The sequence below is a fragment of the Mobula hypostoma genome, chromosome 19, assembly GCF_963921235.1.
Source record: "Mobula hypostoma chromosome 19, sMobHyp1.1, whole genome shotgun sequence".
NCBI lineage: Eukaryota > Metazoa > Chordata > Chondrichthyes > Myliobatiformes > Myliobatidae > Mobula > Mobula hypostoma.
The window spans coordinates 29,573,391-29,592,163 of NC_086115.1; positions in this window are offsets into that span (position 1 = coordinate 29,573,391).

The following is an 18,773-nucleotide window of genomic DNA, read 5'->3' on the forward strand; positions in this document are numbered from 1 at the left end:
CCCTCATCTTAGAAGAGATGTGCTGACATTGGAGAGGGTCCAGAGAAGGTTCACAAAGATGATTCTAGGAATGAAAGGGTTATCATACGAGGAACATTTGATGTCTCTGGGTCTGTACTCGCTGGAATTTAGAAGGATGATTGGGGATCTCATTGAAATCCTTCAAACATTGAAAGGCCTAGACAGAGTAGATGTTGCAAGGATGCTTCCCGTGGTGGGAGAGTCCAGGACAAGAAGACACAGCCGCAGGATAGAGGGATGTCCATTCAACACAGAGATGCGGTCAACGGGTGGTGAATTTGTGGAATTTGTTGCCACATACAGCTGTGGAGGCCATGTTGTTGGGTGTATTTAAGGCAGAGATTGATGAGTTCTTCATTGGACGTGGCCTCAAATGTTATGGAGAGAAGGCCGGGAAATGGGGTTCAGAAGGAGGGAGAAAAAGGATCAGCCATGATTGAATGGTGAAGCAGATTTGCTGGGCCAAATGATCTAATTCTGCTCCTATGTCTTATAGTCTTATTTAAGGTGGAAATTTTCTTTCATATTTCACTTTCAAATGCTACCTTTTTAACACTGTAAGTTGAGTGCCCCTTATCCAAACTGATTGGGGTCTCAAGTGTCTCTGATTTCGGATATTATTTTCATATTTTGGAATATATAATGAGATTGCTTGAGATCGCCATCATTTCCAACTCTGAAGTTATGTGCCACCATAAAGCAATAAATCAGTCTTTGTCTTATCCTTGTTCATCACACATATGCAGTTAATAAAATAGTTACATACTTTTAATATAACTAAAATATAATATGTGTAGGGTAACAAAAGCAGCACCACAGTATTTGTGAGGAGACTTGAATTAGCTGTTCAAAAACAACAAAGAACGGCAGTCTTTCAATCTCCAGTTACGATGCCATGTTTCAGTTATAAATACACTATATTTGTACTTTACTTTCATTATGTTTAATATAAAGTATAAAAACAATCAACATTGCAGACTTATTGTTGTGTTAGATTTTCATCAGTGCTGATCTTGACAAAGTTATCAATGAATTTCTCTTTTACTTTGGTCACCACAAATACTTAAAAGTTTAATGTTGTGCCTCTTCTTCAATTTCTGCAAACAGCCTGCTAAATATTCACAATTACCTTAGATTTTCAGTTTATCATGATAGGTGTTTGCTTGTTTCATCACCAGCATACTGTTAAGCAGTGTACGTTCACTCTGACACTGATGGATCCACTCTTTCAATACACTTCAAGATCTTCATTTTTCACTTTGTGCAGTGTTTTCATGTTTTTCATTAACTTCTGTTCATTATATATGTGAGGTCACTTCTTATAGATGTCTGTGGTGCCCAGAGACCTATGCATCGCATGGCAATCCCCCCAGCACCTTGTGAAATTTTCCATTTGTGATGTCATCTCAGCACTCAAAAATATTTCAGATTTTGGAGGTTTTCAGATTTTGGATTTTCGTACAAGGAGTACTCAACCTGTAGTAACCACCCAGCTGAGTATACACAGAGATGGGATGGAGGGAAAATAATCAATACCATGTGTTTCTCCGCTCTGATAATCGTTAAATGTATTAATGATACTCGTGCGTATGTACCCCACCCTTTGTTTAATGAGTCTCTGTAAAACCTGTCAACTTTAAATTACATAAGACCACAAGATATAGAAGCAGTTTGGACTGTCAAGTCTGCTCTGGCATTCTATCATGGCTGCTTCATTATCCCTCTCAATCCTATTCTCCTGCCTTCTCCCTGTAACCTTTGACACCCTGTCTAATCAAGAACCTATCATTCTCCACTTTAAGTATACTAAATGACACGGTGCTGAATTCCACAGATTTACTATCCTCTGGTTAAAGAAATTCCTCCTCATCTCTGTTCTAAATGGACGTCCCTCTCTTCTGAGGCTGTGCCCTCTGGTTTTAGATTCCCCTACTATAGGAAACATCCTCTCCACATCTACTGTATCTACATCTTTCCATATTTAATAGATTTCAACAAGATCTCCCCACTCTTCCAGTATTCTGTTATGTACCCCATAAGGGGTTAAAAGAACCAGCAGAAATGGAACACACCTGGAGTCTGTTTTGCTCTTAACTAACACTACTTTATTAGTAACTACGCAATACAGTAATATAAAACTAGATAAGTCGAACTTATGCATATATAGATTATGCAGAGATTATGCATATATAGGTGCGGAAATATAAAACCCAAACTTCTTCAAGCGTAGGTGGTAATTGATATGGTCTTATGATAGTATGTAAAAAAAAAAGTTCAATTCAGATGCATAGGTTGGTTAATGCGAGATGTTTGTAATCCAAAGGCGAATGTTGTGAGAAGGCAATTACGTCGATATTCCACAGACTCCACGACAGTGCTACAAGATAACAATAGTAGTAGGCTTTATCTCTGAAGTTATTCCACTCCACACATGAAATATCACTGACAGTGATCTTCAACAAATATCCTTTCAACACAAGTGGTACCACACCCAAATTCAGCTATGGGACATCTCAAAGTGGTGGTCATAGGGTACTCCAACAGAATCTACGTATGGATTATCACCAACAGTAGCTTATCACAAAGGGGACCCTCTTCAAGGGAACCACGACTCAGGCAAGGCTCGACGCACTGGTAGATTCCACAAGGTTACCCCAAACACACAATGTGATAGCCACTTATCCAGTTCCATGACATATGAAATATCTCCAACAGCGATTTGCCACAGGGCTGCCTTTCTTCAGTGAACTACCACACCCAGATAAAGGGTAAATGCACACGTGGTATTCATAAAGATTTTCTCCTCACCAGAGAACCCACTCCTGTGGATTATCTAAGTGACAATCACGCTTTCGTAGTTGAATGGAAACAAACTCACCCTCACAGGTTATTTAGAGACAGAGTCCAAACAGTGATCTCTTTGTCACTAGGTTTCTTCTGTTTCAAGCCTATCTCTCCTCCTTTCTCTTAATGAAAACTTGTTCTAGTTGCAGAAAACTTGTGAGAATCATTTATCAATACTCAGGATCAATCTCAACTCACCCCTTTTGGACTACTGAAAGTTTAAACCAGCGACTGACTCACTGGTGTCTTCCATTGACTGAATCCATCTTGACTCTTAACACTGTGTGTTTGTGTGTCTTTGTATATTCAAAACAAGCCGCAGAGAAACCATAACATTGATTGTCCATCAAATAACTCTACCTCGCTCTCTCTCTCTCTGGAGCAGCTCAAACAGTGTCCAAAAGTCAGTCTCATTCTCCCTGTGTTTTGAAAGTGACAGTCCACAGAAAATATGAACCCTAGGGGTACATAACACTTCCAAGCTCAAAACCATTAAACACCTGCAAGTTAACCTTAAGGGGATCCTGCACAAGGTCTCTCAAGTCTCTTTGCACCTCTGATTTTTGCATATTCTCCCTGTTTAGAAAATAGTCTATGCCTTTATTTCTTCTACCAAAGTGCAAAATCCATCTTCCACTTCCTTGCCCATTCTCCCAATCTGTAAGTCCTTCTGTAGACAATCTTCTCTCTGTACTGGTATAGTTTCTGTAATACCATGGGACCTTATCTTGTTTAGCAGCTTTATTAGAGGCACCTTGTCAAAGGCCTTCTCAAAATTGCAGTAAACACCATCCACTGACTCTCCTTTGTCTATCCTGCCTGTTACTTCCTCAAAGTATTCCAACAAATTTATCAGGCAAGATCTCCCTTTAAGGAAGCCATGCTAACTTTGGCCTGTTTTATCATGTGCCCCCAAGTTGCCTGAAACTTCATCCTTAATAATGGACTCCAACATCTTTCCATCTACAAAAATCAGGCTAACTGCCCTATAATTTCCTTTTATCTGCCTTCCTTCCTTCTTGAAGAGTGGAGTGACATTTACAGTTTTGCAATCCTCCAGAAACATTCCAGAATCTAGTGTTTCTTGAAAGATCACAACTAATCCAGAAGCTCGTCAACTAGCTACCTCTTTCAGAACTCTGGGGTGTAGTCTATCTGCTCCAGGTGATTTATCTATCTTTAGACCCTTGAGTAATAGTGACTACACTTACTTTTGCTCCTAGTACTCTTGTATTTTTGGCATACTGCCAGTGTCTTCCACAGTAAAAATGGACACAAAATTCTTATGTTTGTTCACCATTTCTTTGTTCCACATTACTACTTCTCTGGCCTCATTTTCCAACGGTCCTGTATTCACTTCTGCATTTCTTTTACTCTTTAAATATCTGAAATTTAAAAAAAAAATTGATGTCCTTTTATATTATTGGCTTTTATATTTTGCCTTATCATCTGCCTGACCTTCCTCATGGACTTGCTACACACTATATCCACTTGTATACCAACTACCCCATCCTCAGCCCTATCATTCAAATTCCCATTCCCCTGCCAAATTAGTTCAAACCCTCCCCAACAGCTCTTGTAAATCTGCCTGCAAAGATATTGGTCCCCCAAGGGTTCAGGTGTAACCCATCCTTTTTGTCTGTGGTACCCCTTCCTCAGAAGAAATCCCAGTAATCCAAAAATCTGAAACCATGATCCCTGCACCAAATCCTCTATCATGTATTTTTCTGCCAAATCTGACTGGCATGGTGCAGGGGGTGTACTTTCAGTAATCCATGGATTACTATCCTGAAGGTCCTGCTTTTCAGCTCTTTTATTTAACTCCCTATATTCTCTCTTCAGGGCTTTTTCTTACCTATGTCGTTGGTACCAATATGTACTGCGGCTTCCGCCTGCTTACCTTCCCCCTTTAGAATGCTGTAGACCTGATCTGAGTCATCCCTGACCATGGCACCTGGGAAGCAACATACCATCCAGGTGTCTCTGACGTTCACAGAGTCTCCTGTTTTCTCCTCTAACTATGGAATCCTATATCACAGCTGCACACCTCTTCTGCCATCCCCTCCCTGAGCCACAGAGCTGGACTAGTTGCCAGAGATCCGATCACTGTGGCTTCCCCTGATAGGTTCTCTCTCCCACTGCCACAACAGCTTCCAAAGTGGGATACTTATTATTGAGGGAAATGGCCACAGAGGTACTCTGCACTGGCTGCCTATTCCCTTCACTTCTGAAAGTCATCTAGGTACTTGTCTCCAGCAACTTTGGGGTGACTAACTCCCTGTAGCTCCTATCTATCAACTCCTCATTCTCTCCTAGCTGAAGGCCATTGAGCTGCAGCTTTAGTCCCTTAACATGATCTCTAAGGAGCTGTAGCTCGATGTACCTCATGCAGATGTAGTCATTAAGGAGACTGGAGCTCTCCCAGAGTTCCCACATCTCACACAAATAAAATACCACTAGCTCTAGAGCCATGCCATTCTCACTGCACTAGCTATGTAATAATAGGCAAAAAAAGAAAATAAACTGGAAACTTAGAGCCTCTGTCTTTGTCTGTTTTCACCCAAGTCTCTTGAGCCAAAGCCAGACCACTCTTAACACTGCTCTGCTTACATCTAGTTTCTTTTTATTAGCCTTTGCTGAGTGCTGAAGAGATCGTGATGATTGAAGCCCATTTCTAGTCCTAGTAGGTCCCAAGATCTTTCTGCTGCAGCGAAACAAGCGACTGCTCACAAACGCTGTGGATACTCACCACCTAACACCCCTGCCAGGCTGCAAGCAAATCAGAAGAATATTGCTGAGACTGGTAGTGTTGAGTTCCAAAGAGAAAATGGATAGGCTGTATCTCTTTGCAAGTGAGTGAGTCTGAGGAGTGTCTTATAGAAGTTTATGAAATAGTGAGAGGCACAGCTAAGATGGATGGTCATAGTCCTTTTTCCCCAGGGTAGCAAAATCTGGAACCAGGAACTTAGATTTAAGGCAAGAGAGCACATTTTTCCACACAGCATGTGATGGGAAAGTGGGATGTGCTGCCAAAGGGAGTGGTAGAGTTGGATATTATCTGACATTAGTTGGATTCACGGATAGGAAAGATTTGGAAGGATCTGGGCCAAATGCGACAAGTAGGACTAGATAAGTATTTTGTTTGGTATGGGTAAGTTGGACTGAAGAACCAGTTTCCATGCTGCACAACTCTGACTCCATCACTCTGTGACCCAGAAACATAATAAGTGTTTAAGTTTGCAAATACTTCTAAGTTAGACATATTGTGCTCACCTTCTAATTTAGACCAGCAGTTTGTAAAATTCTGTTTGAGTCACTAGGCTTGTGCATTGCACTAGGGCATAGTTGCTGTCCCACTGCTCCAACAGTTTGGTTTATGCTTGCTACACAGTACATAAACTTCAACTGCACTGAACATGCATTTCAAGCATATCGTCTTTCTCCACAACGTTTGTCTGATTGCATTTATCTATCCAATCTATTTATCTTGCCATCAATTGAATATTTCAATCGAATTCATGTGCATATGTACAAAATAGTCTGATCTGAAATCATCATTGTGCTGAATCTCAACTTCCATTGACCTTGCGTGTTGCTTTTTCCTTTGAGATCAAGGTCACAAAATTCACACTTATGGATATGATTTATTGCAAGTGCAGCAAAATATTGAATATATATCGATTAATGCACTTACATCATATGATATATACCTCAAAAATATTGAGGTTCTGAACTAGATAAAATCACCAATTATAATATATACCTTCATCTTTAAGTACTTAATGTTGTGAGGTCCTACTCATAGGTTCTCACAAGTATTGTTCAGAAACCAAAGTTTTTTCATGCTTATTATGAAAGTTATTTCAGCACAGGGATTATACTGTGTACAATAATGGAAAACAAAATCATTGCAATTTAATAAAATGTTTGTAAAATGAATGCTGGAAACATTACATTGAATCCTAATCTATTGTTTTGCAGCTTTGAATGATGCAGTCATGTGAACACTGCATGACAAAAATACAATCAAGGTAAGCGATTCAGTATGAAATTCAGATAATGAATTACTAGGTGTAACACAATAAGTATTGTGTAGCAATAAGATTTTTGTTACAATAAAATATTTAATGCAGAACAGATCTTCCATTTTACTGAGTTCATATTGCAAAAGAGTATGTATTTAATAGATTCATCATATTACGTTTGGTATTTTTTCTCTACATGTTTCAAGTGAGAGAATTGGAAATTTAGTTCCATCTTTTATAGGTATAGTAGTGAATAGTCATTGAATGGTGGATTTGGTATACGACATTTGGCCTATTGTGACCATATCAACTGAAAAAAAAATTCAGCATGCATGAGGTTTGGTGGTGTTATGGATAGTATCGTAAGTTGTCATAAGTTACATCAGGACATGGACAGCATGCAGAACTAGGCTGAGAAGTGACAGAAAAGTATGAAGTGATATCCCTTGGAAGGTTGAACTTGAAGGCAGAATACATAGGTAATAGCAGAATTCTTAGCAATCTGGAGGAACAGAGGGATCTTGGGGTCGAAGTCCATACATCCCTCAAAGTTGCCGTGCAAGTTGTTAGGATGGTTAAGAAGATGTATGGTGCGTTGGGGCACTGAGTTCAAGAGCTGTGGGGTAATATTGCAGCTCTATAAAACCCTGGTTAGGTAAGACTTGGAATATTGTGTTGAGTTCTGGTCACCTCACAGGAAGAATGTGGAAGCATTAGAGATGGTGTAGAGGAGATTTACCAGTCTGCTGCCTGGATTAGAGAAAATGTCTTATGAGGAACGGTTGAGTGAGCTAGAACTTTTCTCTTTGGAGCAAAGCAGGATGAGAGACAGATTAATGGAGGTGTAAAAGATTATTAGAGACATAGATAGAGTGGACAGCCAGCATTTTATTTCCAGGGCGGAAGTGGCTAATACCAGAGGACATCCTTTTAAGGTGAGTGGAAGAAAGTTTAGGGGAGATGTCAGAGATGTTTTTTACACAGAGATTAATAAGTGCCTGGAGTACACAGCCAAGTATGGTGGTGGAGACAGATATATTAGTGCATTTAAGAGGCTCTTAGATAAGCACATGGATGAAAACAAAATAGAGGGTGTGGGCTATGTAGGAGGAAAAGATTAGATTCATTGAGGACTAGGTTAAAAGGTTGGCACAACATTATGAGCTGAAGGGCATGTACTGTGCTGTATTCTTCGAAATATTTTGTTCCATTTGAACTAATCCCATTCTAGATCTGTGGCCTTTTTTACTGTGGTATTTTAAGTGCTTATAAATATATCTTTGAAATGTAATGTGAGTTTCTGCTTCTTTCTTCAGAGAGTGAGTTTGAAATCCCGCTTCATTTTTTAAATGATTTTTTCCTTAATCCTTCCACACATACACTTCCGCATCACCTTCACCAGGTATTTTGTAATTTTAAACGCATTAAAATTATACATTATGTTGTTGTGAGTAAAGCATTATGTTGTTAAGTGCCATGCGCAAGACCTACAGACATTTCAAAAAAGGAATTGGTATTTTCCAACATTTCCAACTCTGCCATCCAGCAATTAACAAAAGAAATTGAACACTGAGCAAACAAAACTGTTGAATAATGCTTATTCTGTGAAGCTGTTTAATTAGCTTTGTTCCAAATAGGATAACGTTTTTCTTACTCGTGTTCCTATCTCGCACTTTCTTACAGTATCAACAAAACAATAACATTTCTACGTGTCTGATTTGCTATCACAATAATCAATATGTATTCAATGTTCACCAGTTGCAATACTTTTACATAGTGAATCAGCCTAGCAGTTAGATGCTGGAAAATGTTAGTTTACTCTTTTTCTTTGTCATTAATCTGTTGTTCACAAAATATAAAGGAAAATTAGCAAGTACACCACAGTAATTTATAATTTATTTATGAACCCCCCCCCCCACCGCCCCGGTGTCCTTGACCACGTAAGTCCAGAGAAGACAACTTCTGGCCCCACCAAACTCGTAAGATAGAAGGAGGAGGAGAAGATGGCGGTGCGACGCAGCGCGCAGCGGCCACTCCGGTGAATGATATCTGTTATCTGTCAAGCAGGGTGCCGTGCACAATCCTGATTTGATGGAAACAGACGCGAGAGCACGGAGGAACATCTGGAGAAACTTCTGAAATGCCTTCCTCGCTGCCGCTGCTACTGTGTGATACAGAATCTCCGGAGGAGAAGGCCCCGAGTCCTCGGCTTTGCTTGTTGCTCGGCGGCCGGGGCGGGGTCGAAGCACTCAGCAGAGGATGGTGCTCTGGAGGCTGTATCGGAGGGGCTGGTCGGATGCTTGACGTTTTCGGACGGACTCAGAGTCAGCTGTGGTCGGGTGCTTCCAATGCATCGGCAGTTATTGGCGCCTAGAGGTTTATGGCAGGGAGAGTTTCTCCCTTTTGCTGCCTGCTATCGGGACTATCGGGAGTCGATCGGTACTTTAAGACTTATTTCTTACCGTGCCCATGGTCTGCTCTTTATCAAATTATGGTATTGCTTTGCACTGCTGTAACTATATTATGTGGTCTTGTCAGTGTTAGTCTTTGGTTTGTCCAGTTTTTTTTGTGCTATCACTCTGGAAGAACATTGTATCATTTCTTAATGCATGCATTTCTAAATGAGGGCTGAGTGTCCTCATAATCTAGTGCCCTGAAATAATAGACAGTACACTGCATATGATTAAAAGATTATCTTTATGATACTGAATTTGACTATAGGGTTATTAAAGAAAAGAGCCGTTTTAATGAAATAGTGTGCTCAAATTGGAGCTCACAGTTTCTCCATAGTCACTGATCCTCAATTAATTTCACCCCTGGCTTCGTCGAATCACAGTTCCGCTCCAGGTCGAATCCTATGGCCTCCTCTCCTGCATCTTCCCTCTTCATCTCCTCTTGAACAAAAGCCCCAAGCTCAAACTTAGTGTCCCTCACCAGAGAAACCTCCCCTTAATACAACCATCCTAATTGGATGGCACACATTTCTCCTCATCTCTTATCTTCAGCAATAACCCAAACAAGCTGAAAATAAGCTGCTCTTACAGAACTGCGAAAATGAAATGCAGACAGCATAATAATAAAACTACGAACCAGGGCATTACATTTCTTTATTTGTTTATTTTATTTAGCGATACAACAAGGAACAAGCCTTTCTGGTGCATCGACCCTCACTGCCCAGCAACCCACCTATTTAACCCCAGCATAATCACGGGACAATTTACAATGACCTATTAATCTACTAACTAGTATTTCTTTGGACAGTGGGAGGAAACCGGAGCATCCAGAGAAAACCCATGGGAAGAATATACAAACTCCTTCAGACAGTGGTGGGGATATGATTATCCCACTGTCAACCACATTAATATTCAAAATATTACTTTTTTGGAATATGATGTATGCTTATTTGACTAATCATTGGAGCTGACTGCAAGGATTAAGATTTGGAAAGGGTTTTTTTTTCAACAGATCAATGGTTTAATAAATAGTTTGTGGAGGAGAATAAATGAGGTCTTTACTGCAACATGTGGATTGATTCTATCCTGACAAATGATTCGTATGGCATGAATCAATGTGACAAGATTGAAACATGATCACACGTGCAGGGAGGAAATTGAACTCTCATAGTACATAAAGAACTGTATTATGTATTTGTAGTCCATTGATTTAGAATACAATGATCGTTGTAGATTAAAAATACTTTTAATAAAACCTAAAGATATTGTAAAGGAAATCAATTATAGAACAAACAATATAATGACTGAACATTTCTCAATTATATCAGACTAAAATGACCTTTGTATTGATGCCACTTATGAATGCACTGAGCCTTAACTATAATGGTTTCTTTGTTAAAGCTCAGGTTTTGTGAAGGTCATGGATGTGACACTGGTGCAATAGTCAAAGAACTATGCTTAAGAACCTTGCCATCTTTCAAATTAGTTGCTGGATGTTTTCTAGCGGATATCCAGCTGGTGTAGAGAGTCTGCATATTTGCCTGTAATCAGCTTCTGGACTTCAGAAAACCATGGAAATATATTGATAAGATGAGAACATGATTTGCCTCGAAATTCACTTCCTGTGTTTTGAATTGTTTTTCTGGAATGAGCTGTAATGACGGCCATTGCTGGACTGCTCATGTTATTCCAGGAATTCAGTTAATCTCTTGTGGATGTGTGTTTGTTTGGTGCCAGCATAATATCTATATTGAGTGATGTTATACCTCATGCTGCAGTCTTTCTGAGCATTGCAGAGGAACTCTAGCCTGAAAGTGAGCATCATTGGTCACTGCCAGGACAACGAGGGAGTGCCAGGTGTGAAAACCATTTAACCTGTATTCTTAGCCTTATGACATCCCTCATCTACAGGGTACTGCTCAACTCCTGGTTATGTCCAAGTCACAGTAGCCAGCTTATCAATTCAGCACCACCTACGCCATCCCCACACCTGACAATCTGATCTACTGTCTCTCAGTTTCCTCACCCTTGCACATCATCTAAAGAGCCAGTCACTGCTTCCCAACACCTTCCTTGGATAGTGGGAGGATCGGGTGTCACTGCTTCCCAATACTCTCCTAACAACCCCTTCCCTCAACTCACCCCGGCACAGGCTGAATTGTCATTTAGCTGGAGCAAGTGGGAGGAGGGGGAAGGTGGAGATTTCATGCTTTTGCTTCTCCTTGTGCTTTGGGATTCTGACATTTCTGTCATTCATTCTTTGGGATTTTTCTGTTTCACGGATGTCTGTGAAAAGTAAGAATTTCAGGTTGTATTCTGTGATATTAAATTGAACCTTTAAATCATTGAACCAATCAGCATCAAGGGGAAAACATTCAACTATAAGTAAAAATTGGCTGCGCTTGTTGGAATCTTGGTTTGCAACACTTGTTCAACGTATTGCCTGAAGGCCAATCCTGAGCTACTTCATCAATGGTCTTTCTTCAATCCAGAATGGAATGTTCTCTGGATGTTTGCAAAATGTCCATTCCATTTGCAGCCTCTCAGAGAATGAAGCTTTCATATAGAAGAGATCCAATAGAATCTCTTGTGTTTGTGTGTGTGTTGCTGAAAATTATGAAAACATTCAGGTATGGATAGAAAACTGTGAAGTAATATGCTTGCTAAGTCAGAATGATAATCAGACTTATTATCACTGACTTAAATAACATAAAATTTGTTGTTCTATGTTAGTAGTACAATGCAAAGATGTAAAATTATTATAAATTACAAAAATAAATAGAGCAAAAAGGGAATAATGTGGTAGTGTTCATGGGTGCATGGACCATTCTGAAATCTAATGGTGGAGTGGAAGTATCAGTTCCCAAAACACTGGGTCTTCAGACTCTTCTACCTCCCCTGTGATGGTAGTAACAATAAGAGTGGATGTCCCGAGTGGTGAAGGTCCTTAGAATTGCCACATTCTTGAGGCACCACTTCTTGAAGATACTCTCATCATGGAGAGGGTTGTGCCCAGAAAAGAGCTAGCTAAGTCTATAATCCTCTTCAGCCTCTTGCAGTCCTGTGCATCAGAACCTCTATACTAGGCTGTGATGTTATCAGTCAGAATACTATACATCTATAGAAGTTTGTATAAGTCTTTGGTGGCATACTGAATGTCCTCAAACTCCTAATAAATTAGTGTTGTTGCTGTGCCTTCTTCATGATTGCAGGATTTGATGAGAGAGAGGAAAACCACTAACTTTTGACACTCAATGGAGTTATTGTCACTGAGTCTTCCACCATGAGCATCCTGGAGGTTACTGTTGACATCAATTCAAACAACCGGGTTAAAATCTGTGACGACAAGAGTACCTCAGAGCCATAATCTCATCTTCTAATCCCTTAAAGCAATTTCACTATCTATAAAATCCACATCAGGAGTACGATAGAATATTCATACTTTGTCTGAATTAATGCATCTCTGACAATTCTCAAAAGCTTGATTGTCAATTAGTTTTTTTGATTTACACTTCCATCAAAACACTCTCAAAGCATTCACACCCTCAGCCATCGGCAGTCCACAGCTGCAGGGTGTACCATCTGCAAAATGCGCTGCAGTTGTTTGTTTAGTAGAGTCTTGAGAGAAACTCCCAAACCCTTGATCTTTACCACCAAGGTCAAGACTATGAAGTGCATAATGGCATCAGCTGCATGTTTTCCTCAGTCAGACCTAAAAATATATAAGTCACGAACTTGGAATTCCCTGCCAATACTGTTGTGGATGGCCTTCAGCAGAAGGACTGCACCAATTATGAATGTGGTTGATATCAGTTTCTCAATAATGTATAAGGCTGAGCAGTAAGTTCTGTCTTTGCTAGCAGTGTAAACATCCTGCAAATTAATAAAAAATCTATTCTGTTTTCTTCGGCTTCAACAGTTGTGATCTCAAGGGTACACACAATCTGCTCAGAAATTAGTGGAATTTAACACCTATCTGTCTTAAGATAATACCAAAAAATACCAAGGAGAAAATTAAATCATTTTGGGGTGAATGGTAAATTTGATTTATCTTTTGTATTTTTCACAAGCATAAATGAGTAACAATTTTACTTTGTGGCAGCTTGCAAGTTATTAAATATGAACCAAGCTTTCTAGAACTCATTGAAATGCTTAAGTTAATTTATCAAAAAGAATGATAACAATTCAGGTTGACAAACTTTCATTAAGATCCGTTCTAAAAAAGTTATTGACCTGAAATATTAACTCCTAACTTCTTTGCCACAGGTGCTATAGAATCTTCTGAGTACCTCTAGAATCTTCTCTTTTTTTCTGGGCCAGTGACATGGCACTGGTCTTGGACATTGTGGGGAAATCTGCAACATACATTTAATGTCCTGTTAAAGTTCATTCAACATTTCAATTTTCAATACTATCCATTCGAAGTAGGCTGCTGTGGGTTTATTGCGTTCACTCTCCAGAAGTGGCTGCGTGACCTTGGCTTCACTGGAAGAGAGATCAAGTCAACCAGCAGGGCTGTAGCTGAGGCAGCAGAGAAAGGATCAGCATGGGTGTGGACCAAGTACGTCCAGAGGGGCAGATAGTCAGACAGTGTATACATATCTTGCAAGCCCTTCAGTAGTTACATAGACACTTGAAGAGCAGACTATCTGTTGGATGGAAGTGACCAACGACTCTGATAGAGGCAGATGCTAAGTTTTTTAAGCTCGCCAGTGGGAGGTGGTGCTTTAGCACTGCTGGCCCACCACCTCGAGGGAGACTTGATCATAAGCGGTCCGAAACTCCTGATCAACTGATGATCCCACTGGTGATAGCACAGGACAGTTAACATCTTAGTCCACGTGTATTTTGTAACTCTAGCTTCTGCAGAAGTAATTCCACAACGACATTCAAGTGAATGTTTCTGACTTTGAAGAGATAAACTTGCAGATAGGCATGACAGAAGTTAAAAATTAACCCTATTTCAGCAAGAATAGATTATTTATTGGATTTTTTCCATTGGTTACTGGTTACTGTACCCATGAAGTTATACTTTGTTAATAGCTGTATATTTATGTAAACTATAGAATTGTTCCTCCTCCTCTCAACTCTTGAGCACTGAACGTGTACAACAGCTTCTGGTAGTTAGAAAAATAAGAAATCCAACTAAAAACATCACTAAAAATACCTTTTCTGTGGCAAATTTTGTTAAATTAACACCACAAACAGTGAGGGGGTGAGTAATGACAGAGGTGAGTTCAGATGATGATCCAAGATGGTGTATTGCAAAATCATTGTATTTGGAATTCTGATGCTCATACATCTGGTCCAGGAGCAAGGTTGCAACACACATCAAAGTTGCTGGTGAACGCAGCAGGCCAGGCAGCATCTCTAGGAGGAGGTACAGTCAACGTTTCAGACAGAGACCCTTCGAGTTTGGTCTCTGTGATCTTTACTCCTCTCTACAGGGTGCGGTGCATTTTTCTGTTCCACTGTTGGGTCAATTTAAATGCTCCTTCCCCCCCCCCCCCGAAAAGACAGAGTCTTGGGATCCAGGATGAGAGCCGATTTTGATCATCCTCTGCAATGGTCATTTCAATGTTGCTAAGGCTATGAAGACTGCCCCGGCTGCTGTGCTCTGTTGCCGCTAATATGATGAACTGATAAGTGAGGTTTTGAGCCTATTCCAGGGTGCTGCAGGGTTTGGATGTGAAGACTCAGTTTTGGTTCAGAACGCTGTTGTTTACTTCAGTTGTTTGCATGATTTGTATTTTTTAAATTTCTCTTGCACATCGAGTGTTGGGTTTTATTTTTTTTAATTAGTTTTTTAAATTGGATTCTTTCAGGTTTCTTGCTTGTGGCTACCTGTGAACAAGCAAATCTCAAAGTTATGTTGATATATTTATATATTTTTAAATAATAAATCAATCTTGAAATCCACCAAACTCTCCTTTTTTAGAATCTCTAAAACCTTTTGTTACCTCCACAATTAACAGTTTTATGCCAGTTTTTGTCTTCATACATATCACTAAGCTGATCATGTGCAACCAGATATTAGTGTTAACTATTTTAATTCCCTTTCTTCTCAGGTATCAAAACATGTCAGCTACATGAGTTTAATTGGTTTTAAGATTTTAAAAACAGTAACTGGAGATGTTGTACATCAAAAACAAAAACAGCAAATGCTAGAAATACTCAGCAAGTGAGACTGCAGCTGTGGCAAGAGAAATACTTCAGGTTGAATTCCCTTCATCAGAACTGGGAGGGGACAAAAGAAGCTTGTTTAGCTTCAGAGAGGGTGAGGAAGAGCTCCCAAGGCTATATATTCACTGAGTGAATGAAAGCAAGAATATGAACGAAACAGCAGAGATACAAGAATGTACAATTTGAAAAATACTGAGCAGAACAGGCTTGTTATATACTGCACTCCCAGGAGTAAAGTAAACAGAAAAAGAATGGTGGTGGGATGAGAGGGTTGTGGGGAACAAACTGGCTAAATCAGTATCTCAGATCAATGATTGATACAAAAACAAAGCAAGTTACCTAAAATGGAATTCTGTATTAAGTCCAGAAGGCCGCAGATTGCCCTGACAGAAGTTGAAGTGCTGTTCCTCAAACTTGCTTTGGATGTCATTGTAACAATACACAAGGCCAGAGAGCAGTGGTTGTTATCTAGTGGCCTGAGTCCATCATGGATGGGAAATTAGTGGGCACTGTGGGAGCTGGTAATTTCGTGAGATGTCATAATGGTGCTTTAAAAGTTGGGTTCAGATTAGCATCAGAATCTGTGTTGTCTTAAACCTATGAAGTTGGACTTTTTTAAACTGCATCGGTCTCACTATAAAATCCCTTCAGAGTGCTTGAGGTGCTGCATCTTTTGCAAGGAAGTATTCTGTTCAGTTACCAGTGGGTGGCTGTACCTGGAAAATGCAACTATAGAATTCATCTAAGCTGGGGGAACAGTAGGTGAAGGATTTAGTAGTTAAACCCAATCTTTTTCATTAGCCCGCTGCTGTTGTAAATCTAAGATGATGGTGATATTTCTCCAGAAGCGATTTGCTAAATCAATTTATGCCAGCAAATTGGCCGTTTAAGGACAGTTGCTTCTTCTATCAATGCTTGTTGTATTTCTTATCAGTGTTGAATACTGGGAATGCAATGGTGCCACTTGGATTCAAGTTTAGTTCACCAGAGGAGAAAACCACTTTGCTTAAATGAGTTTCCGTACTTTCATGGTGCCAAGGGCTTATAGACACTCTTCCTTGGTCAGAAAATAAACACAATATAGAGGTCGGTGGAATTGAATTTTAGAAGCAGAGTAGAATACATGGGACTTTCACATAATTCAATTAGCACTCCCAAATGGGGATGCATTCCTTGGTAACTTTATTGACTGCACTTCCCAGAACTGCCCATGGTATGTATCCATTTTTTTCAAGGTGGTAAAAAAGTCATGTTTTTTCTATGCAAGCTATAAATTAATTTATTCCTGAACCTTAATCTTACTGTTGTGAGGTTATTTCTCAATTCACTACTCAAATTGCCATTGAAATAATTAAACGCTGTATAAGAAAGTCCCCACAAACCTTGAAGGGGGAACTGAGTATCAGTAATCAGTGTTAGTTTCTGAATTGATTGGCAAAGGTGATAGTGAGTTGTCTGTTTTCCTACACTGTTTCAGTTACGTGGAAAAGGAGCTCTGGCAACATTGTTGGGTAGAGAGTCCAAGGTATCAGCAGAGATAAAGGACTGTTTTATTTTTGTCTGTCAACACAATCATTTCATTATCATATTCATGTTTATTGTCATATAAAAGTTTTATCTGCCAATCTCATCCCGGAATACACTTACACTGAACTCCCCATTGACTAAAACATAAATATTTTATCACCCAGAATAATTTAAAAATAAAACTACTGTTAATTAATAACAACCAAAATCTGTCAGCGCATAGAGTGAGGGTGGGTGTTTGGTTGTATGTTGGGTGTCTGAAGAAGCTGGAACTGGAACATGTAGTGAAGTTGTAGGGAACTTGAGATTCCCATGTTCCACCAAGTGGAGCCGCCTGCTTGCTGAGCCTCCAGTGACAGTGCCTCACATAGCAGAAAATCCGATTGAGTTGCCAGCTGGAAACTTCACAGGGAAGGGACAGGCATTATATGTACCAGCTTTAATACTATAAATATTATACAATTTTACTGATTCTTTGCTTTGGTTAGTTGATCTCAGGTCCATACAAATATATTCCAGCTCAATTAAAATAACCCCTCGTTGACCGCCTGGTATGCAAATCTAGTATTCCTGATTGTAACTTTTGCTGTTTAATTGTATGGAAGTTCCTTCAAAGGTCAAAGAAAAGCCAAACAAGCCTGTCGTAATATTCAAACATTGTTCCTCCGTTGTTTCCTATAAACATTAATAGGTGGTCCCTCGAGGTTGAGCGTAACTTGCTTCTGCTCTGGTACTGTGGGTCATGTGAGGCTGTTGTGACCAGTGTGAGATCTGCTGCAGATGCTGCTTGGCAATGTGAATGGCTGAGTAGTTTGCAAAGGTGCTTGGTGTTCCTCTGTTGCTTTTGTTGGGTTTTTGCATATCCTGATGAAACTTGAGGATCTCAGTGCCATTCCAGATGCTTCAATTCTGCTTTCCTTTTGGATTGGTCAAAGGAAAAAGATTCCCACAATGAAGTGCAGATGTTATGCTTTTTCACACGTTGAGAACATTCTTGAAGAGTTTCCTCTATCCACCTGTTAACAGAATGCATATTTCAGGAGTGTGATGTAAGGAATATAAATCTTGTGGCCTACTAATCAGAACCGGCTGAATGTAATTATGGCTTCAAGCATGGAGATGTTGGCTTGAGAGGACACTTCTGATAATTTGTCTATCCTACAATTGGTTAGGAAGATTGGTGGAAACAGTATAGGTGATTTCTATCCAGTGCTGTTCCGTGCCTCCATTAGGTAAAATTTCTCAAGCATATACAGAAGAGCAGGAATCAGTGCTGCTCGTATACACTGAAGACTCTTTCCCTAACAGGGAGTGAGGCACTAATGATGTAATGAAATTAGTTGTGAATTTTATCATGAATGTCTTCCTTCAGTGAGAAGTATCCCTTGCAATGTATAAAGTAGTGAATGTTTTCTAGGTTCATGTCAGGGACCCTTATTGCTGGGTAGTAGTTTTCTGTAGGGGAGCAGGTTTTTTGTAGATGATAAGTATAAAGCCTGTTCTGTCATATGTTTCAGTGGATGAATCAACTGAAGGTCTCTGAACATGCATGTTGGGAAGAACCATCTGTGTATGACAACTCAATGACAGTGGTCACTCCCTGATTTTGACTTTGGTTCTGGAGAGGAGGTAATAGAGTTTGAACTATTTCTCAACCATCAGGAGATTATCAATCGGACTGTAGACATTGTCTGCTGTTTGGGAACTCATTTTGCTGTGT